Source organism: Loxodonta africana, chromosome X (genome assembly GCF_030014295.1).
Source record: "Loxodonta africana isolate mLoxAfr1 chromosome X, mLoxAfr1.hap2, whole genome shotgun sequence".
Classification (NCBI taxonomy): Eukaryota; Metazoa; Chordata; class Mammalia; order Proboscidea; family Elephantidae; genus Loxodonta; species Loxodonta africana.
In genome coordinates, this window is record NC_087369.1 from 159,419,066 (window position 1) to 159,443,579 (window position 24,514).

Sequence of the window (24,514 nt, forward strand, 5' to 3'; positions counted from 1 at the left end):
ACTCTGTGTGTGTTTGTTTTTTTTTTTTGTATACAGGTAGTTCCCAACTTACAACGTGTTTGAGTTACGATGAAACGCACTTTCGACTGTCTTTTTTTTTGTGTGTACATGTTATCGTTAGTAATATGTACTACATACAAAGTCGCAGCACGTATTTGCTGATGTTATTCTCGGATGTTCACTCCCAGATGTCCAAAGATCAGATTTATAAAGGTACTGATAATAAAAGGCAATAATAATGAAAACTAAAAAGAGGTATTTGACGTAGAACCAACTTACAATGGCATGGTTGGAATAGAACCTTGTCATAAGTCTGAGACTACCTGTATATACAGGCAATTGATTTTGGTTTTCCCTAAAATATGTCCAATTCAACGGGTTTATTTATATTCCAGAGGGAAGGGGGAATATTTTTGTCAATCATCACCAAAAATAAAAGACCATTCATTGCATTGTTTAATTCAGTTAAAACAAGCATCTTTCTCTGGAGTGCATTTTTACATTTCAAGTACTTTCACTTATGAAATAAAATATGATTTTTAAAAGGCAAAACATTAAGCTATTTCAACCAGGTAAATATGAGAAACTGAAAATACTCCTTTTTCACATTCTTGTAGTGTGTGCATACAGAAGAGTGAGAAGCTTTCCCAATTTTTCAAGTCCAAGGGAAATTCGTCCAAACCGGTTCTATCATTAGAACAAAAACTGTAGCTAAAGGAGTTCCTGTGGTTCGTAACTGAATAATTCATAGTCTCTGAAGAATTCAGTTGCTTTGTCTTCTACAGTTCCTTACTATGACTCTCTTTAGAACTGGATCTCCAGATATATTCCCAGTCCTGAGTTGCTATAAAAGCAGCAATGTCATATATATATTATTTTCAGCAATTGAAAATTGGTCATGGTAAGCACTGAGAACAACGGCAAAACAATAAACTCAAGTAGCACATGAACTATTACAACCAGTTCATAAAATTCTTAAGATTACATGTATATTTTCTGAAACTCTATAGGGTTGCTATGAGTCAGAATCGACTCGACGGCAATGTTTTTTTTTTTTTTTTAACAGTTAGAAATTGCAATTTCTGTTCCATGACATCTTTGGGCTTCAATATCACTGAAATTGAAACTGTTGTTATGTAGCTTTCCAAATAAAATATACAAACAAATTAAACATGACATATAATTTCAAACATACTTCAGCACACTCTAATCTAAATTCAATTATTTCCTATGATGAGAAGCACTGAGAATTTCAAGTCCAGGAAAAAAGCACTTCAATTAGTGAATGAAAGATGTTAATAACATTGAGAGGATCAATTTCTGCTGTTAAGCATGAGAACAGAGGCCAATCCTGCCATTAATATTCATCCAAAACTCCCAGAAACGCTGAACTTGCTCTTGCCTTTGGAAGAGGGGCGTTACGTGTTAGAAAATATATGGAGATTTTACTTTTGACTTTATTTTTTAAACTGTTTTTCCAATAACAAATAGTCCCTGCCAAATAAAGCACGGAACCAAGAGACAAGACGGTTAGGTTTTTTTGGTGTTTTCTTTTTTTTTTTCTTTTCTTTTTCTATTTTAAGTTTCATCCTTGTCCAAATTCATAAGGTAACTAGAGTAAAACCTCAGAACCCTTGGAGAAGCCATCATTCCACACAACCCACAGCTTATCCATTCCTGCATCAGTGTTTTTAAAAAATGTTAATTATTTCAAAAGGAAATCTTTCTAAAAAAGCATTACTCATTTCTGAAACAGACTAATTGAGCTTTTTTTTTTTTGATAATGCAATGTTAGCATTTGTGAACACCAGTCTACTGGAACATATTAAAATACCAATTAGGAACAAGTTTTTATTGAGCATTTCCTCAGTACCAGGCACTGCGCTAAATGCTTTACTTGCTCTCATTTAACTCTGTTTTTGTCCTTGTTTGCCGTCCAGTCCATTCCAGCTCACGGTAACCCCGTGTGTTTAGATTACAACCGCTCCATAGGGTTTTCAAGGCTGTGATCTTTCAGAAGCAGATCTGCCAGGCCTGTCTTCTGAGGAGCCTCTGGGTAGGTTTCAACAGCCAACCTTTCAGCTAGTAGTTGAGCGTTTAACCTTTTGCGCCAGCCACGGGCTCCTCATTTAACTCTAAAACCCATTGCCGTTGAGTCGATTCTGACTCATAGTGACCCTATAGAACAGAACTGCCCCACAGAGTTTCCAAGGAGTGCCTGGCAGATTCAAACTGCCAACCTTTTGGTTAACTGCCATAGCCCTTAACCACTATGCCACCAGGGTTTCCTCGTTTAAGTCTAGGAGGTAGCATACATCTAATAAATGGTATTAGCTATCACTATCATCTAGGACAGGAGCCTTGGTCGTGCAGTGGTTAAAGCACCTGGCTGCTAACTGAAAAGTTGGCAGTTTAAACCGACCAGCCACTCACTCCATGGGTGAAAGATGTGGCAGTCTGCTTCTGTAAAGATTACAGCCTTGGAAATCCTATGGGGCAGTTCTACTCTGTCCTACAGGGTTGCTATGAGTTGGAATTGATTCGATGGCAGTGGGTTTGGTTTGGTTTTTATCACCTAGGAGTCGTCTCTAGGCGTTGCAGTTAACATACTCACGTGGCTGCTAACAAAACGTTGGAGGCTTCATTCCACCTAGAGGTGTCTCAGAAGAAAGATTTGGTGATTTGTTTCAAAAAAATCAGCCATTGAAAACCCTACGGAACACAGTTCTACTCTGACACACACGGGGTCGCCATGAGTTGGAATGGGCTCAATGGCAACTGGTACTGGTATCACCTAGGAGATAGCATATATCTAATAAATGGCCAACCCAGGTCAGTCCAAATCCAAAATCAAGGTCTCAGTGACTACATTTTGCTACTTGTCAAGAAAAAAAGGTTTCCCAAAGCAATCTACAAACACAATGCAATCCCGATCCAAATACCAACGGCATTCTTTAAAGAGATGGAAAAACTAATCATTAACTTTATATGGAAAGAGAAGAAGCCCTGGATATGTAAAGCACTATTGAAGAAGAACAAAGTAGGAGGGCTTGCACTACCTGACCTCAGAACCTACTATACAGCTACGGTAGTCAGAATAGCCTGGTACTGGTACAACGACAGATACATTGACCAGTGGAGTGGAATTGAGAACCCAGATGTAAATCCACCCACTTATGGTCACCTGATCTTCAACAAGGGCCCAAAGGCCACCAAATGGGGAAAAGACAGTCTTTTTAACAAATAAAAAAAAATTAGAGCTGGCAAAACTAGATGTCCATCTGCAAAAAAAATGAAACAGGACCCACACATCACACCATACACAAAACTAATTCAAAATGAGTCAAAGACCTAAATATAAAGCCAAAAACTATAAAAATCATAGAAGAAAAATGCTAGAGGCCCTAATATACAGCATTAACAGGATACAAACCATAACTAACACAAACTCCAGAAGATAAGCTAGATAACTTGGATCTTCTAAAAATTAAACACTCATGCTCATCAAAAGACTTCACCAAAAGAGTAAAAACAGAACCTACAGATGGGGGAAAAATTTTTAGCTACGGCAAATCCGATGAAGGTCTAAAATCTACAGGAAAAGCCAAAACCTCTACAACAAAAAGACAAATAATCCAATTAAAAAATGGACAAAGGAAATGAGCAGACACTTCATCAAAGAAGACATTCAAGCGACTAACAGACACATGAGGAAATGCTCACGATCATTAGCCATTAAAAAAAAAACCATTAGCCTAGAGACATGCAAATCAAAACAACAATGAGATACCATTTCATCCTGATATTACTGGCACAAATCAAAAAAACAGAAAATAACAAATGTTAGAGAGACTGCAGGGACATTGGAACTCTTACGCACTGCTCATGGGAATACAAAATGGTACAACCGTTTTGAAAAACAACACGGTTCATCGTTGGAAAGCTAGAAATAGAAATACCATATAATCCAGCAATCCTACTCCTAGGAATATATCCTAGAGAAATAAGAGTTGTCACACGAATAGACATATGCACACCCATGTTCATTGCAGCATTGTTCACAATAGCAAAAAGATGGAAACAACCTAGATGCCCATCAACAGATGAATAGATAAACTATGGCACATACACACGATGCAGTATTATGCAATGATAAAGAACAATGATGAATCTGCAAAGCATCTCACAACATGGATGAATCTGGAGGGCATTATGCTGAGGGTAATAAGTCAATCACAAAAGGACAAATATTGTATGAGACCACTGCCGTAAAAACTCATGAAAAGGTTTACACTCAAAAAGGAACAATCTTTGATGGTTCTGAGGGAGGGAAGGTGTGGGGATGGAAAAACACTAAATAGGCAATAGTTAAGTGGTAACTTTGGTGAAGGGTAAGACTGTCCACAACACTGGGGAAGCCAGCACAACTTGCCCAAGGCAAGGTCATGGAAGCTCCAAAGACACACCCAAACTCCCTGAGGGATCGAATTACTGGGCTGAGAGCTGTGTGGACCATGGTCTCCGTTAGCATCTAGCTCAGTTGGCATAACATAGTTTATAAAGAAAATGTTCTACATTCTACTTTGGTGAGTAGTGTCTAGGGTCTTAAAAGCTTGTGAGCAGCCATCTAAAACACTCCACTGATTTCACCCCATCTAAAGCAAGGGAGAATGAAGAAAACCAAAGACACAAGGGAAAGATTAGTCCAATGGACTAATGGACCACAACTACCACAGCCTCCCCCAGACTGAGCTCAGTACAACTAGATGGTGCCCAGCTACCACCACCGACTGCTCTGACAGGAATCACAATAGAGGGTCTCAGACAGAGCTGGAGAAAAATGTAGAACAAAATTCCAACTCACAAAAAAAGACCAGACTTACTGGCCAGACAGAGACTGGAGAAACCCGGAGAGTATGACCCTCAGGCACGCTTTTAGCTCAGTAATGAAGTCACTCCTGAGGTTCACCCTTCAGCCAAATATTAGACAGGCCCATAAAACAAAACAAGACTAAAGGGGCACACTAGCCCAGGGGCAAGGACCAGAAGGCAAGAGGAGACAGGAAAGCTGGTAATAGGTAACCCAAGATGGAGAAGGAGAGAGTGTTGACATGTCGCGGGGTTGGTAACCAATGTCACAAAACAATATGTGTACTAATTGTTTAATGAGAAGCTAGGTTGTTCTGTAAACCTTCATCTAAACAACAATAGAAAAAAAGGTTTCCCTGACAAGGAATCAAACCCAGACCAAGGCACGGAAAGTAACAAATTCTAACCACTAGACCACACAGTGCATGTTTGATTGCCTGACTTCACACCAAAAGGCCCCAGGTGCTTATATGTTTTGGGGTTTGTTGTTCATAGTTTTTCTGTCTCCTTTGCTGACATGCTGTTGATTTCATTTCTTTCAAGTTATACTGTATTAGTTTCCTGGGGCTGCTGTAACAAATGATGACAAACTTGGTGGCTTAAAAAAATAGAAATGTATTCTCTACAGTTCTAGAGACTAGAAGTCTAAAATCAAGGGGTCACCGGGGCCATGCTTCCTCTAAAGGCTCTAAGGGAAAATCTTTCCTTGTCTCTTCCAGCTTATAGTGGTTTCCATCAATTCTTGGCTTGTGGCAATGTTACTCCGATCTCTACCTCCACCTTCACATCACCTTCTCCTCTGTATGTCTGTGTCTTCTCCTCTGTGTGTCTCTTATAACAGCACTTGTCATTGGATTTAGGGCCTGCCTGGGTAATCTGGGGAGCCCTGGTGGCGCAGTGGTTAAGAGCTTGGCTGCTAATCAAAAAGTTGGCAGTTCGAATCTACCAGCCACTCCTTGGAAGCCCTATGGGGCAGTTCTACTCTGTCCTATATAGGGTTGTCATGGGTCAGAATCATCTAGACAGCAACGGGTTTTTTCTTTTTTTTTTTGGATAATCTGGGATAATCTCATCTTGAGATCACTAATTTAATTACATCTGCAAGGATCCTTTTTCCCAATAGTGTCACATTCATATGTTCCAGGGGTTACGATGTTAGCAGGTCTTTCAGGAGACCACCATTCAACCGCTACATATTCTTTATGCCATTACTGGTTGTCTAATCTACAGCACCCCTCTTTTCCCTTTAGCACAGCTTTCTATCTAGATGCCATTTTTCAGTTTACCAAGTGCTGCCACATACTTTATCTCACCTAATCTAATTTGCTGTTTCTAATTGGCTTAGGGGTAAACAACCAGATTATCCATAATTCTCACATGCTCAGATAAGTATTGTTAGAATTATGGATAATCTGGTTGCTCACCCCAAAACCAAATAGAAAAGCTAAGTCTGCTAACCAAAAGGTTGGCAGTTCGAATCCATCGCACTCCTTAGAAACTCTATGGGGGCAGTTCTACCCCGTCCTATAGGGTTGCTATGAGTCGGAATCAACTCGATGGCAACAGGTTTGTTTGTTTGTTTTAGGTAAGTAAAAGTAATCAGGCTGAGGCAGTCTCCTAGGAATAAAGTGAGTATTAGTGTGATGACATGACATCTCTTCTGCAGCCCATAGTTTCTCTGTCCATTCAGTCATCCAATCATTCATTTAATAAACATTCATTGAGCACCTGCTATGTGCCATGTGCTATGCCGAGTGCTGGGATCACAAGGATGACCAAGCTCTAGTTCCTACCTTGAGAAGTTCCAAGACTAGTTAGTGGAAGAGAAATACGTGTCCACAGATAACCATAATGTAAGTGAGCAGGCAGCACAAAGTTGGCTGGACACAAGGGATTATGGGAAAATGGATGAGACCAACCCACTCCAGCAGAGAAGGTTGTCTAGAACAGCTGAGGCTGAGGAAACCAAAACCAACCCTGTTGCTGTCGAGTCGATTCCGACTCATAGCCACCCTATAGGACAGAACAGAACTAACCCACAGGGTTTCCAAGGAGTGCCTGGTGGATTCAGTCTGCCGACCTTTTGGTTAGCAGCCAAAATCTTAACCACAACACCACCAGGGTTTCTGAGGCAGAGTTTCCGAGGCTGAAGAGGAGGCTGGTATTTTTTTCTTTATAGTTCTCAGTTAGGTGGCTAACACTTGAGGTTAATAAGCCAGGGAAATAGTTCTCAACCCTGGCTACACATGAGGAGCTTTCAAAAAAAAAAAGAACATATGTATGTGTATATATATATATAAAACTAGGCCTAACCACTCGTATAACTGTCGGGCCCAAAAAAACCCAGTGCCGTCGAGTGGATTCCGACTCATAGCGACCCTATAGGACAGAGGAGAACTGCCCCATAGTTTCCAAGGAGCGCCTGGCAGATTCCAACTGCTGACCCTTTGGTTCGCAGCTGTAGCACTTAACCACTACGCCACCAGGGTTTCCAACTGTCGGGCAGTACCTACTAAAGCAGAACATACACGTACCCAATGACCCAGCAGCTCCACTCTAGGTACAAATCCAACAGAAATGTGTGTCTATGTTCGCCAGAAGACATGCACAAGGACATTCATAGCAACAAAAAGTGGAAACAACCCAAATGTCCATCAGCAGGTGCCCGGATAAACACAACGTACACATCTGTACAATGGAATATTATTACTCAGCAATAAAAGAGAACAAACCACTAGCACCCGCAACATGGGTGAATGGAACAAATGCCCTGCTGAAAGAAACCTTACACTCATGAGCACATATGGTAATGATTCCGTTCATAACAAAGTACCAAAACAGAAAACACTCATCTATGGTCTTAGAAGTCAGGAGAGTGGTTCCCCTTGGTGAGGGGTAGTGACTGGGAAGGGGCAAGGCGGGGCGTCTGGGTGCTGGTAATGTGGTTTCTTAATCGGGGCACTGACTACACAGGTGTGTTCAGGTTGTGGAAAAAATCAAGCTATATACATTTAAGATGTGTCCAATTTCCTGAATGTATGTTATACCTCAATATATAGTTTACTGAAAGACAAAAATTGGAAAAAGAAAAATCAGTGCCTGGGCCTCAGGGAAGACCAATTAGCCCAGAATCTCTGAGAGCGGGACCCCAGGTGATTCTAATGCAAAGCCATGTCTGAGAACCAACGGGCTAGGTGCGCCTAGATTTAGCAACAGGTCCTTTGGAGGCAGCAGTCTGATAACATGGCAAAGAGTGTGAGTTCTAAAGTATGAGACATTTGTCTGGATCATCCCCAAGCCTCAGTTTTCACAACTATATAATAGGCACAATACCACCTCCCTCCCAGGATTTTATGAGGGTTAAATAAGACAATATAAAGTACCTAGCACAGTGCTGGAAACCCTGGTGGTGTAGTGGTTCAGAGCTATGGCTGCTAACCAAAAGGTCAGCAGTTCGAATCCACCAGCTGCCCCTTGGAAACCATATGGGGTAGTTCTACTCTGTCCTATAGGGTTGCTATGAGTCGGAATCGACTTGATAGCAACGGGTAGCACAGTACTTAGCACAAAATAGGCGCTTGAGAAACGGTAGGTACTTAACTCTTTTTCCTCCTTTGCATCCAAGTATAATGATGAGCAAGGAGCCCTGGTGACACAACGGTTAAGCTCGGCTGCTACTTGAATGGTCGGCAGTTCAAACCCACCCAGCCCTTCTGTGGGAGAAAAGACCTAGCGATCTGCTTCCGTACAGATTACAGCCAAGAAAACCCTATGGGGGCAGTTCTACTTTGTCACATGGGGTAGCTATGAGTCGGAATCCACTCAACAACAGCTAACAACAACAACAGTGCTGAGCAGATAGTTGTAAATGAGCAAAACTCGCACTCTCCAATTTCACCTCCTGAATGAGTTGCTTTGTAAAGAGTGAGGTAATACTATACTTGGACTAGTGATGTCAAAGGAATATTGGACATTTCTGGGCCCTAGTTGCTGGCTCTATTCAGTGCCTGCTATTCCTGAATATGAATGGAGAGGAAGCAGACAGTAGGTAAAAACCAACCACAGACCCTCCACTGGAAAGCTTTGCTCCCAGCCTGAACCCTAAGAAAAGTGCCAGGCCATGTGTGCAAAGACAAGGCCAAGATGAGAGTTGGCAAAAAAGATAGAAAAAATGAGGAGCTGAGAAGCTACATACCATCCATAAAATATGCCAAATGAAACACTTTTGTATGAAACATCATGTTTTAGTAACAACGAACAAAACAAAACCCTAGACTGAGAGCAGGAGGTCCAGGTTAGAGTTTCGATTCTACCACTGATGAGCCTTGTGACTTTGGCTAACTTTTCTCAGTTTCTCTGTTTGTTAAATGAAAGTAATATCACCTCTCCTCCATCCTTCACAAGGGCACTGGGAGTTTCAGATATGATAAGTAGAAGGCATCCAAAACATTAAAGCACCAAAGAAATCCAAGATGAGAATACTAGCTGGAAATTGGTGCAAAACTTAAATCACCATCCCCCACCCCCAGCCTAGACTGAGACAGAACCCTCTCTTGTGTTAACTGCTCCAAGCACATCCAGAAACTCCATTGGCAGGCTGGCTTATGTAAGAAAGGACTGCAGCACTGCCTGGCATGAAGCAGAGTACTTTGCTTAAGAGAAATCCTTGGAAACGCCTCAACTCCAGTACAAGAGCAGGCCCAGGCCTTAGGTTTCAGAGAGCGCTGCTCTCAGCCACGGAACACCAGAACTGTGGCCAGAGCAAATGATGTCATCCGAGCTCCTCTTACCATGGTCAATGTTAAAATTAAGATAGGAAGTTCAAGGACAAGCTGTGGGTTTTCCAGACAAATATCAGTTGGCAAAGCACTTTGGACCTTAAAATCTTGCCTGAAAAATTAATACTTTCCATAACACCAACAGAAATTTAGTCTATAAGAGGGTTTTCTTTTTGTTGTTGTTTTATGTGAAGACTTTATTGACCAAAATATAATTGGATAGAAAAACACATTCTTTTACTATATTTTTACTCCCACTGGACATTAAGAAAAAGAATCATGTGAGTACCCCTATATCCGAAAACAACAAATCAACCAAAAATAAAAATAAGATCTTTAAAGAGACAGAGGTAAACGTGGGGATTCTCCACTCTAGAGCTACGAAACGAAATAGCTCAAATACCTGTTGGGTTCCTAAATGAAAACTCGAAATTAACTGCGGGCACGTTGGAACACCTTGTACAGTACAGGTCTTTCCCATCCACAAACCATTCCTGAGACATACCTGTGTACTCAAGGACGAAAATACGCCCACATATATGGATGCCGGGGGCTGGGGGGGGGGCATTAAATTAGTATCAAAACAGGACTTTTGATTCCCGCTCTGCCTCGGGGGAAAGAAGGAATCCTGTCAGAGGCGACCCTTGCGGCCAGAGCTGACGACCCGCCCCTAAGTTTTGGCGCTCCGTCGCTTGGCGTCCCCGGCCCCGGCCCCCGCCCCCTTCCCCTTCCGCACCGAGAAACCCAGCGCACCCTGAGGCCCTGGTGGAGAAGGGACCCCGCGGCAAGGACTCACGGCAGTGGGGCGTCTCCTCTCCAGTGAGGGTCCTCGGCGCCCACCCCCAGGCCCGCGTGCGCCCCCTTCGCCCTGCCCCCTGCCCCCTGCCCCAGGCGGGTCACCTGGCTCAGATGCTGCCCTCCTGTCCTCGGCGCTCGTCTGTCCAGCCGCGCTGCCGCCGCCTTCGGGAAGCGCTTGCCCTCCGATCACGGGGCCGGGAGCGGCCGGCGAGCCCGTGCCAAGGCTGCGGGACAGCTCAGCCCCGCCGAGCCGGGCCCTGCCTGCGCGCGGCTGCCACCAGGGCGACACTGGAGAGCTGGGCTCGGCGGCCCGCGAGAGGGGGGGCGCCTGCAACTTTGCACCGGACGCGGCGAGGAGGGGCGCGGGCTCCAAACTCCGCGCCGCCCCGCCACCTCCCCAGGCTGGGACTGTGGTTTTTTATGGTTTAAAAAAAAATGTTTTTTAATCTAAAGAGAAAACCGATTGTCGCCCTGGAGCTCTGTGCCGGAGCCAGGCGGGGCGCGGGGGGCTCGGGCCGGGACGGCTGCTGGGCGCTGCCCGCGGCCTCTCGCCCCCCGCGGAGCTGCCCGCGCCGCCCTCCGCCCCGGAGCCCTGGAGGGAAGCAGTGACCCGGACCTGGATCGCTGCAGTAGGAACTGGAAGTGACAGCGGCGGCGGGTAGAGCAGAGGCGGCGGCAGCAGCCCGGGTGGCCGTTGCAGCAGCAGCTGCAGCCGCGGGGTAGTGGGGCAGCCACACTGCGCATGCAGCTGCCGCCAACTCCAACCTCAAGCCCAGGCTGCAGGCGTCCCGGCCTCACCGACCAGCCCTTCCTGGGTGCCCGCTTCCTCCCCACCCCTGTCCCACCTCGGACGCAACGCCAACCTCCAAGGCGTGGGGTGGGCCGCGGGAAGGGCTCCCAGGAGCATCCCCTCCCGGCCCCACCCGAGGACTCTCCTGGATGCCCTTTTTGGGCTTGCTATTAACAGGGCCCAACTCAAATAGTCTGAGAGAAGTGGGAAAAAATGGTGAGTGATAGATGGGAAACATGTACAACCTTACTTGAAGTCTAATTTTACAGAAACACAGTACAATCGGTAAAAGATGAGGATGGCCGGAGTCAGGGATGACATTTAATGTAACTCTTGGAACTTCCATAAGGGGTGTTAGATTTGCTCAACAGCAAAAAGGGAGCAAAATCCTCATTAGTCTTCCCACTAGCTCAATTTGGACAGCTAAATAGCAAAAGCTTTGCCCAGGGGAAAAGGATGGAAATGGGCCAACTAAAAGCACAGCGTCCAACCGTTAAACATGGCCCCATTCCTACTCTTGTCTCCTCATTTTACAGATGAGTCAACTGAGCCCTAGAGAAGGGAACTCTGACTTCACACAGGGAGCAGGGTCAGGGTTTGAAGGAAGGTCTGTTGGACCCCATTACCCTTACTGGGTAGTTGCCTGATCTTATGCCCAACTCCTCCAGGGGGTCCTTTTCTGTTAGTACTAGAGCTTTCTTCTGAGAGATTTGACCTTAACTCCTATTAGTAGAGTTACCCGACTTCCAAAACTCCTTCCCTGCAGAGCAGCCCCTGGGAAATGGCAAATTCTTCATCCCGCAGGCCTGTACTTTGGGATGGGCACCCATGCTGTTCAAGTGACAAGGCAGATGGAGTGACTCAGGGAGACAGGAGGCAATGAGGGGGTGGGGGCAGATTAGAAGCCATACTGCTTTGAGCTGGTACTGAAAAGAAAGAAAGAAAGAAAGAGGAAAGGAGAGAAGGAGGAGAAAGAAAGAGGAAAGGAAGAAGGAAAGAAAGAAAGAAGGGAGGAAGGGAGGGAAGGAGGAAAGAAAGAAAGGAGCACTAACTGAACCGCGTATACATACAATGAAATCCTTCATGGGCAAAACATCTTTTTACAAAGTAGGCATGGTCCAGAAGCAGAATAGGAAATGGTAGGGTGTCCCTGGCAATGGGTTGGTAGTAATGATGGCAGAGAAGGAAGCAGGACTACCAACGGGGGATAAGACAGGGGGGTGAGAGGAGAACCACAGGGATAGAGTTTTCACAGACCAGTCAGCCATGCAGCTATAGCCAGGGCAAGGCAGTCTAAAAGGTACCACCCAGGCTGCTACTGACTGATCAGGAGAGCTGTATGTGTCCCTGATCCCCACCAGGTTCAAAGGTACCACAAAACCAAAATTGCCATTACTGAAACTAGTGCTGTCAAGGGCCTTCCTGGTCACATTAGTGACATTCCACCCAAACATGAGACTTTTCCATAACTTCTGGAAAGTTTTCTCTTGAGACCTAAAGATCCTCCCTGCCTTCTCCATTTTATATGCAAACAAGAAATATATATTTGGTTTCCAAAAAAGGAAACACAAACGGACTTTAAAGAGGTTAAAGGATGTCCAACCTCACTAGAAATCATGGAAATGCAAATTATAGCAATAAACGAAATAACCATTTTCACTCATCAGTTTAGCAAACATTAAAGATGAATAATATCCAGTGTTGAAAAATAAATAGCCAGGGACTATTATTGAAGATGAATAATACCCAGGGACATGAGGAAGAAGCAACTTTCCACACTATTGGTGGGAGTGCAACTTGGTATACTATTTTTGTAGGGCAGTTTACCAGTATCTTTTGAAATTCGAATTATGGTGTTAGCAAAAATATTGAATATACTGCCAAAAGAATGAACAAATCTATCTTGGAAAAAGTACAATCAGAATGCTCCTCAGAAACAAGGATGGCTAGACCTCATTTCACATACTTTGGACATGTTATCAGGTGTTCCTCAAGCTGAAAGAACTGAAGAAAAAATTCAAGCCTCGAGTTGCAATAGTGAAGGATTCCATGGGGAAAATATTAAACGACACAGGAAACATCAAAACAAGATGGAAAGAATACACAGAGCCATTATACCAAAAATAATTAGTTGATATTCAACCATTTCAAGAGGTGGCATATGATCAGGAACCGATGGTACTCAAGGAAGAAGTCCAAGCTGCTCTGAAGGCATTGGCGAAAAACAAGGCTCCAGGAATTGATGGAATATCAATTGAGATGTTTCAACAAACAGATGCAGAGCTGGAGGTGCTCACTCATCTATGCCAAGAAATATGGAAGACAGCTTCCTGGCCAACTGACTGGAAGAGATCCATATTTATGCCTATTCCCAAGAAAGGTGATCCAACCGAATGTGGAAATTATAGGACAATATCATTAATATCACACACAAGCAAAATTTTGCTGAAGATCACTCAAAAACAGCTGCAGCAGTATATCGACAGGGAACTGCCAGAAATTCAGGCCGGTTTCAGAAGAGGACGTGGAACCAGGGATATCATTGCTGATGTCAGATGGATCCTGGCTGAAAGCAGAGAATACCAGAAGGATGTTTACCTGTGTTTTATTGACTGTGCAAAGGCATTCGACTGTGTGGATCATAACGAACTATGGATAACACTGTGAAGAATGGGAATTCCAGAACAGTTAATTGTGCTCATGAAGAACTTCTACATAGATCAAGAGGCAGTTGTTCAGACAGAACAAGGGGATACTGATTGCTTTAAAGTCAGGAAAGGTGTGGGCCAGGGTTGTATTCTGTCACCATACCTATTCAATCTGTATGCCGAGCAAATAATACAAAAAGCTGGACAGTGTGAAGAAGAACGGGGCATCAGGATTGGAGGAAGACTCATTAACAACCTGCATTATGCAGATGACACAACCTTGCTTGCTGAAAAGTGAAGAGGACTTGAAGCACGTACTAATGAAGTTCAAAAACCACGGCCTTCAGTATGGATTGCACCTCAACACAACGAAAACAAAAATCCTCACAACTGGACCAATATGCAACATGATGATAAATGGAGAAAAGATTGAAGTTGTCAAGGATTTCATGTTACTTGGATCCACAATCAACAGCCATGGAAGCGGCAGTCAGGAAATTAAAAGATGCATTGCATTGGGTAAATCTGCTGCAAAGGACCTCTTTAAAGTGTTGAAAAGCAAAGATGTCACCTTGAAGACTAAGGTGCGCCTGACCCAAGCCATAGTATTTTCAATCGAGTCATATGCATGTGAAAGGTGGACAATGAATAAGGAAGACGGAAGAAGAATTGATGCCTTTGAATTGTGGTGTTGGCGAAGAATATTGACTATACCATGGACTGCCAGAAGAACGAACAAATCTGTCTTGGAAGAAGTGCAACCAGAATGCTCGTTAGAAACAAGGATGGCGAGACTGCATCTTACATACTTTGGACATGTTGTCAGGAGGGATCAGTCTCTGAAGAAGAACATCACGCTTGGCAAAGTACAGGGTCAGCGGAAAAGAGGAAGACCCTCAGTGAGGTGGATTGACACAGTGGCTGCAAAAATGGGCTCAAGCATAACAACGATTGTAAGGATGGCACAGGACCAGGCAGTGTTTCGTTCTGTTGTGCATAGGGCTGCTATGAGTCGGAACCTACTCGATGGCCCCTAACAACAACAACAAAAACATGATACAATTAACATGCATACAACCAAAAATGCACTAGCCCTGTTAACATCTTATATTGTATAAGTGAAGAAAACAAAAATATTTGATGTACACATACAAAGAAGAAATAGTTATAGCAATTACAGTCCTCATTTCTGGAATTGGCCATGTGGTCGTAGCTGCTATTTAGAACTACCTTCTTCCACCACCCATTCTGTATTCCCTTTGCCCTCAGTAGCACCTCAGCTGGTGATGTTTCTTTGCCTGGTGGGGTAACACAAACCTTCATTCCTGAAGGGTCTGGGCCATTAGTAGTCATCTTGGAATTGGGTTGCTGCAGTTTTCCATCGGCTTTAATCACAGGGCATGGTAGTACTAAGAAACGTCCTAAGGGATGTCCTGTATTCCAGACATACTCTTCTTTACCTCCATTATGTAATATCCATGCAATTTTCTCTTGGTAATCAGGATCAATCACACCAGTCAATACAGTAACTGTTGTTCCAGAGGCATGAGAAGCCCGAAGTGGCCAGGTGACATTCTTAACCTTCAGTTCATGGAATCAGTGTTGAGTCCCTTGGTGGGAGCATTCCTCCCTTTGGAATTAAGACCTCTAGACCTGCAGAGCATAGGGTCACAGGGGCAGGAGCAAAAATTTTACGAGCCGGTCACTAGGGGTAGTAATCAGTGGTGTCACTCCCATATCCACTGAATGATTTCAGGACCAATGAATCCCGGCTATGGGAGAAAGAGTACCACGTATTGGATGCTGGTTTAGAGCATATACAGCGTCTTGAAGAACACTGCCCCAATTCTGCAAGGTATTTCCACCTAGCTGGTGCCGTAATTGTGTCTTTAGAAGACCATTGCACTGTTCTATCAAGACATTTGCTTCAGGTTGATAGGGAACATGGTAAGGCCAGTGAATTTCATGATCATGGGCCCATTGCTGCATTTCATTTGCTGTAAAGTGTGTCACTTGATCCAAGGCAATGCTGATCCATGATGGTGGATAAGCCATTCTGTACGGATGGTAGTTTTGGCAGAAGCATTGTGTGCAAGGAAGGCATATCTGTATCCAGAGTAAGGGCCTATCACAGTAAGAATGAAACACTGCCTTTTTCATGATGGAAGATGTCCAATGTAATCAACCTGCCACCAGATCGCTGGCTGATCACCTCAAGGAATGGTGCCATATTGTGGACTCAGCGTTAGTTTCTGTTACTGTTAGATTGGGCACTCGGCAGTGGCTGCAGCCAAGTCAGCCTTGGTGAGTGGAAGTCTGTGTTGCTGAGCCCGTGCATAACCTCCATTCCTGCCACTACGGCCACTTTGTTCATGAGCCCATTGGGCATGAAAGGAGTGGCTGGGGAAAGAGGATGAGTGGTTTCCACAGAACGCATCATCCTATCCACTTGATTGTTAAAATCATCTTGTGCTGAGGTTTCCCTTTGATGAGCATTCACATGAGACACAAATATCTTCACTTCTTTGGCCCATTCAAATAGGTCTATCCACATACCTCTTCCCCATACCTCCTTGTCACCAATTTTCCAATCATGTTCCTCCCAAGTCCCTGACCATCCAGGTAAACCACTGGCCACAGCCCACGAATCAGTATATAATCGCAAAACTGGCCATTTCTCCTTCCAAGCAAAGTGGACAACCAGGTGCTTTGCTCAGAGTTCTGCCCATTGGGAGGATTAACCTTCACAACTGTCCTTCAGGGAAGTCCTAGAGGGGCTGTAGTGCTGATGCTGTCCACTTTCAAATGGTGCCTGCATATCTCGCAGAACCACCTGTAACCAGGCACGAGTTTTCTCTTTCTCAGTCAACTGATCATAAGGAACTCCTCATGAGACCATAGGTGCAGGCTGGGAGATGGAAGATAATGTGACAGAAGTGGAGACTATGGGCATTTGGGTCACTTCCACATGCAACTTACTTGTGCCTACAAGTCCTGCTTGGACCCGATCTCGTATATACCACTTCCATTTAATGATGGAATGCTGCTGTGCATGTCTGACTTCATGACTCTGTGGGTCAGATAACAACCAGTTCATGATGGGCAACTCAGGCCACATGGTGACTTGGTGGCCCATGGTTAAGCATGTCTCTATGAAGGTCCAGTAACAATCCATAAGCTATTTCTCAAAAGGACAGTAGTTATCCGTAGAGGATGGCAGGGCTTTGCTCCAAAATCCTAAGGGCCTGCGCTGTGATTCACCAATAGGGGCATGTCAAAGACTCCAAACAGTATCTCTATCTGCCACTGAAACTTCAATACCATTGGATCAGATGGGTCATGTGGCCCAAGTGGTAGAGCCGCTTGCACGGCTCTCTGAACCTGTTGTGGAGCCTTCTCTTGATCTGGGCCCCACTCAAAACTAGCAGCTTTTAGAGTCACTTGACAAATAGGCTGGAGTAGCATACACAAATGAGGGATATGTTGCCTCCAAAATCCAGAGGCCCACCAAGTGTTGTGCCTCCTGTTTAGTTGTGGGGAGACCAGGTGCAATAACTTATCCTTCACTTTAAAAGGAATATCTCAGCATGCCCCACACCACTGGATCCCTAGAAATTTCACTGAGGTGGAAGGCGCCTGAATTGTTGTTGGATTAATTTCCTGCCTTCTAGCATACAAATGTTTCACCAATAAGTCCAGAGTCATCGACGCTTCTTCCTCACTAGGTCCAATCAGCATAATGTCATCCATGTAATGGACCAATGTGATGTCTTTTGGAAGGTAAAGGCAATCAAGGTCCCTGAGGACTAAATTATGACATAGGGCTGGAGAGTTGATGTTGTCCTGAGGTAGGCAACTGAAGGTGTATTGTTGGACTTGCCAACTAAAGGCAAATTGCTGCTGGTGGTCCTTCAAAACAGGTATGGAGAAAAAGGCATTAGCCAGATCAATAGCTACATACCAGGTACCAGGAGATGTATTAATTTGCACAAGCAACGAAACCATGTCTGGAACAGCAGCTGCCATTGAGTCACCACCTGGTTAAGTTTTCAATAATCCACTGTCATTCACCTAGATCCATTTGTTTTTTGCACAGGCCAAATAGGTGAGTTGAATGGGGATGTGCTGGGAATGACCACCCCTGCATCCTTCAAGTCCTTCATGGTGGCAGTAATCTCTGTAATCCCTCCAGGAATGTGGTATTGCTTTTGGTTTACTATTTTCCTTGGTAGGGGAAGTTCTAATGGCTTCCATTTGGCTTTTCCTATCATAATAGCCCTTCTTCCATTCGTCAGGAATCCAACGTGGGGGTTCTGCCAGTTGCTGAGTATATGTATTACAATTATTCATTCCTGAACTGGGGAAATCACTACAGAATGAGTTTGGGGACCCACTGGACTCACTGTGAGTAGAACCTGAGCTAAGACTCCATTAATAACCTGACTTCCATATGCCCCCACTATGACTGGTGGGCCACAGTGATGTTTTGGGATTAGTGTCAGTTCAGAGCCAGTATCCAGTAATCACCCAAAAGTTTTACTATTTCCTTTTCCCCAGTGAACAGTCACCCTCGTAAAAAGCTGTAGATTCCTTTGGGGAAGGATGGGAGAAAGATTACCGGTATAAATTTTTGGCAGTGTAGTGGGGTCCTTCTTCAAGGGGACCCAGCCTCCCCTTCATTCAAGGGGTTGTGGGTCTGTAAACTCACTCAAGTCTGGAATTTGATTGAGGTGCCATGACTCTCTATTCTGGCAATTTGAGTTAGACTGACATTCACTTGACCTAGAATTCTTCTGCTTGTACAGATCAAGTAAATAGTAGATTTTCAATTGATTTCTATCTTAGGGACACCATGACTAAGTAGCCAACACCGTAAGTCCATAGGAGTCAGACTATTCTGATTGCTGTTTGACTTTACTATCCATTACAGTAACCACATCCACCTTGTCTTTGTTGATTGAGTGTCGCCACTCGGCACCTACTACCATGGGGTCCAATCAGCTCCATTGTAGTTAAACAAAAGAACCAAACCCACTGCTGTTGAGTCAATTCTGACTCATAGTAACCCTAAAGGACTGAGTAGAACTGCCTCGTAGGGCTTCCAAGGAGTGGCTGGTGGATTCGAACTGCTGACCTTTTGGTCAGCAGCTGTAGCTCTTATCCACTACGCCACCAGGGTTTCCCCCCATTGTAATTAGGTGTCTTAATTCAGTTAGGGCAGTTCCCACTGTCAAATCTGACTTACCTAAAATAGCAATCACAGCAGTCTTCAAAGAGACTGGGGTTCCCGTCATAAATTTGTTCCTCACTGTTGTGGTAAAAGGTGGATCCTCTAGGCACTCCATGTGTGGGTTTGTGGATATAACCTTATAAATCCACTCTAGCATGCCAATTTCCCTAAGCTTTTGGATTCATTCTTCTACAGTATACAAAGGCAGGTCTGGCACTTCAACTTGATTTTGTGTGGGCCACCAAGTAATCCATGCTTCAGCAAACCAACCAAATATACTATTAGATCCTTTTCTTACCTCTTAAGCTGAAACACTGAATGAAAGATCTATGTTTAATGGGCCCATATCAATACACTCAGACTGACCCAACTTTATGTTCCTTGCATCATTATCCCACACTCTTAATAGCCATTCCCACACATATTTCCCAGGTTTCTGTTTGCACATATGAGAAAGCTCACGTAGTTCTTTTGGAGTGTAGCATACCTCCTCCTGGGTCATACTTTGTACCTCACCTTTTTGGGGCTTGCTAGGACAAGTTTAATTATAGGTATAGAAGCAAAAATGCATGGTGGGGATATGTTCTGAGAACATTCAGCAATGCCTTATAAGGTACCTGCCTTAGGTAATGCCCCAGGCAATGACTCAGACATCTCCCCAGACCATGACTCAGATACCCAGGTGACATCTCATACAAAGGCTTTTCAGACACAGCTGGTTAATCTCATCGGATGGGGATGGAGGTGCTAATGGTTTTACTGTGAAGGGTGGCTTAGCAGAAAAAGATGGAGAAATCTCCAGTTGGGAGTGAGAGGAGTGGTTTTGTTGGCAGAAGTGATTTAACTGAATTTAGGGGCTCAGTGTCCCCAGCTTCCTGATTATCCACCCATATGGCCCCATCCCAAGTTTCAAGATTCCATTTCTTCCCAATCAGTGCCCTCCCATTAACTTCAGACACCATTCGAGGTTGGGAATTAAATTTGCATTGAAAGTCAGCCACTCTTATGGTTAAGACTCTGGGTTTGATTTTCAGCAATATCAGCTCTGTTACTACAAGAAATACAGCTTTCTTTCAAGGCACAAGTGGACACTTTAGGTCATTTATGCAGTGCTTGAGCTGTGACTCTGAAGCCCTGAGCTCTTCTCTTTCTTTCGTCACTTTGTCTAGTGAAAGTAGGACCAATCAACTAGCTTCCTTATACTTCTCATTCTGATGAAATTGTAGAAAGGTATCAAACATACAATCACTCATAGCCTCGCCTCTCACCAATACCTGATCTATTGGTGGTGATATTTTGCATATTCCTATTGCCACCTCATGCAATGTATTAGCAGTGCCCTCTTTACTACTGGAAGCAGAGTCATCCACATCTCTAAGACTAACCAGATTTGAGAACCAATTTTGTTTCTCTAGAACCACTCTTGGTATCAAATGTCTTAGCTGGGTTCTCTAGAGAAGCAAAACAAGTGAAGTGTAACAATGTATAGAGAGAGATTGATATCAAGAAATGGCTCATGTGGTTGTAGAGACTGGAAATTCCCAAGTGCATGGGTCAGGCTGGAGGCTTCTCCTGACTCACATAGCTACAGGAGCTGGTAAACCCCAGATCAGCAGGTCAGACAGCAGGCCTCTGGCTCACAGGCTGCAGAAGCCAATGAATCCCAAGATCAGCAGGCCACTGGCTCACAAGCTGTGGAGACTGATGACTCCCAAGATCGACAGGTAAGCTGCTAGCTCAAGTCCCAAGAACCACAGGCCTGATGAACAGGAGGCAGCTGCAACATCCAGAGTGAGCAAAAGCCAGCGAGCTTTGTCAGAAAGTCCACCTATATTGGATGCAGGCCACACCCCCAAGGAAACTCTCTTTCAATTGATTGGCTGCTCATAACAGATCTTATCATGGAGGTGAATACATTAAATCAGATCTCATTATGAAGGCTATTACATCATTACATAGCTGCCAAACTTTGTCATAACTGCCAAAGCACTGAGAATCATGGCCTAGTCAAGTTGACAGACAACCTTAACCATCACATGCATATATACACCATGACCAAGTGGGGTTTATTCCAGGAATGCAAGATTGATTTAACATACAAAAATCAATGTAATAAAGGACAAAACTGCATAATCGTCTCAATTGACACAGAAAAAGCGTTTGACAAAAATCCAACACCCTTTCATGATAAATACACTCAACAAACAAGGAAACCCAATAAAAGGCATCAGGAACAAGACAAGGCTGTCCACTCTTATCACTTCTATTCAACATTGTACTGGACATTCTAACTAGGGCAATTAGGCTAGAATGAGAAAAAGGCATCTATATTGGAAAGAAAGACGTAAACCCATCTCTATTTGCAGATTACACAATCTTGCGTATAGAAAATTATAAGGAATCCACTAAAAAACCATTAGAACTAACAAACAAGTTCAGCCGGGTTGGAGGATACAAGATCAACATACAAAAATCAATTGCATTTCTATACACTTACAATGAACCATCTGAAAATGAAATTACAAAAACAGTTCTATTTACAATAGCATAAAAAGTAAGGAAATATTTAGGAATAAATCAAACCAAGAAAATACAAGACTTATTCCCTGAAAAAACACAAAACATTGTGAATGGGAAGGCATCACACATTCATGGATTGGAAGACTTGATATTGCTAAGATGGAAAAACTCCCCAAAGAAATCTACAGAATCGACACAATTCCTATCAAAATCCCAGCTATTCATTTGTTTTTTCAAAAATGAATAAACTGATCCTAAAATTCATATGGACATGCTAAGGAGCCAGAATAGCCAACGTGATTCTGAAAACAAAGAACAAAGTTGGAGGACACACACTTCCAGATTTTAAAACTTACTACAAAACTACAGTAAACAGTTCAATGGGGGAAAGAATGGTCTTTTCAACAGGTGTTGATGAAGAAACTGATATCCATATGCAGAAGAATGAAGTTGGACCCCTACTTCACACCATATACAAAAATTAACTCAAAATAGATCAATGACCTAAATGTAAGAGCTAAAACTATACAACTTTTAGAAGAAAACATCAGTTTAAGTCTCTGTGATTTTGGACTAGGCAATGGTTTCTTAGATATGACACCAAGAGCACTAATAACAAAAGAAAAAATTATATGAATTGGACTTCATCAAATTAAAAAATATTTATACTTCAAAGAACACTGTGATGTTTAAGGTTGTAGATCAGCCTGGCTGGGCCATGGTTCTCAGTAGCTTGGCAGTTATGTAATGATGCAGTTTGGCAGTTATGTAATGATGTAATTTGGCAGTTATGTAATGATGTTGGCATCTTCCATGATGTGATCTGATGTGATCAGCCAATCAGTTGTAATGGGAGTTTTCTCAGGGATGTGGTCTGCATCTGACATACATATGGACATTCTGGCAAAGCTCACTTGCTTGCTCTGGATCCTACACCTGGCTTGTCAATACCTGACCTCCAGTTCTTGGGACCTGAGCCAGCTGCCTGCCGTGTTGCCTGCTGATCTTGGGATCCGTCAGCTTTTGCAGCCTGTGAGCCAATGGCTTGCCATCTTACCTGCCAATCTTGGGATTTCTTGGCCTCTGCAGCCTGTGAGCCAGTAGCCTGCCGTCTTACCTGCTGGTCTTGGATTCATCAGCCTCCACAACCCATGAGCCAGTGGCCTGCCATCTGACCTGCCGATCTTGGGTTCGTCAACCCCTGCAGCTATGTGAGTCAGGAGAAGCCTCCAGCCTGACGCCTGACCCACGGTCGTGGGACTTGCCAGCCTTTACAACCATGTGAGCCATTTCCTTGAGATAAATTTCTCTCTCTCTCTCTCTATATATATATCTGTATCTATATGTATGTATGTATAGGCTTCACTGGTTTTGCTTCTCTAGAAAACCCAGCCTAAGACAGACACTATCAAGGTTAGGGAGGGGCTTCAGTGAGCACTTTGTTTCCCAGGTGGCTCAGCAGAGTTCCCAACCAGTTACTAGCTGTGTGATTCTCTAGAGACCCTAAGGCACCACAGCCACGTGAGAACACAAAGATGGAAGTCACTTGCACAGGCCAACCGGACACCCAAACAGATGGTCAGAAGGTGGCAGCTGTTTAATGTGGCCACCATGTCCCACAACCTGATACTCAATTTATCAGTGTGGTGATGCATCTCTGGCTCCATTCTTACTCTATTCCCAAACTGATTATTTCAAGCTGTCATTCTTTCTTTAGATAAATAATAATGTGTTCTGGACAACAGTCAAGCCCTGCTCTTATTGTTTTTCATACATTCACAGTTTTATACAGTCAACAAAATATCTCAACCATATCCTATTCCATGCACTCTGTATGCTGTGCAAATAATCTGAGAAGCTGGACCATATGCAGAAGAACGGGGCATCAGGATTGGAGGAAAACTCATTAGCAACCTGAGTTATGCAGATGACACAATCTTGCTTGCTGAAAGTGAAGAGGACTTGAAGCATTTACTAATGAAGATCAAAGACCACAGCCTTCGGTATGGATTACAGACCTCAACACAAAGAAAACAAAAACCCTCACAACTGAACCAATAAGCAACATCGTGATAAATGGAGAAAAGATTGAAGCTGTCAAGGATTTCGTGTTACTTGGATCCACAATCAACACCCATGGAAGCAGCAGTCAAGAAATCAAAAGACACATTGCATTAGGCAAATCTGCTGCAAAAAACCTCTTTAAAGTGTTGAAAAGCAAAGATGTCACCTTGAAGACTAAGATGTGCCTGACCCAAGCCATGGTGTTTTCAGTGGCCTCCTATGCATGTGAAAGCTAGACGATGAGTAAGGAAGACCGAAGAAGAATTGATGCCTTTGAATTGTGGTGTTGGGGAAGAATATTGAATATACCATGGACTGCCAAAAGAATGAACAAATCTGTCTCGGAAGAAGTATAGCCAGAGTGCTCCTTAGAGGCAAGGATGGCGAGACTACGTCTCAAATACTTTGGACATGTTGTCAGGAGGGATCAGTCCCTGAAGAAGGACATCATGCTTGGCATAGTAGAGGGTCAGAGAAAAAGACGAAGACCCTCAACAAGATGGATTGACACAGTGGCTGCAACAATGGGCGCAAGCATGGCAACAATTGTGAGGATAGCGCAGGACCAGGCAGTGTTTCGATTTGTTGTACATAGGGTGGCTATGAGTTGGAACTGACTCAATGGCACCTAACAACAACAACATGCCATGCACTGTGCTAGGCACTTTGCACCTTCAAGGTACTCTACCTAAAGTGACTTTTGCAAATATTTGTTTTGATCCCCTGGTGTTATGGATTGAATTGTGTCCCCCCAAAATGTGTGTCAACTTGGCTAGGCCAGGATTCTCAGTATTGTGTGGTTGTCCACTGTTTTGTG

The 24,514-nt window shown here is 43.8% G+C and overlaps 1 protein-coding gene across 8 annotated transcripts in view; it reads right to left on the bottom strand.

Annotated features, from left to right (window-relative positions):
• ARHGEF6 (Rac/Cdc42 guanine nucleotide exchange factor 6) overlaps positions 1–24,514 on the bottom strand; it is a 110,995-nt gene that overhangs the window by 82,025 nt on the left and 4,456 nt on the right. The window contains exon 1 of one of the 8 annotated variants that reach the window (XM_064277644.1): positions 10,548–10,566. The exons of the other annotated variants lie outside the window; for them this stretch is intronic. The gene's annotated coding sequence lies outside the window, so the exon portion shown is untranslated. Of the gene's footprint in view, positions 1–10,547; positions 10,567–24,514 lie in introns of those variants that run through there. 8 annotated transcript variants of the gene reach the window in all.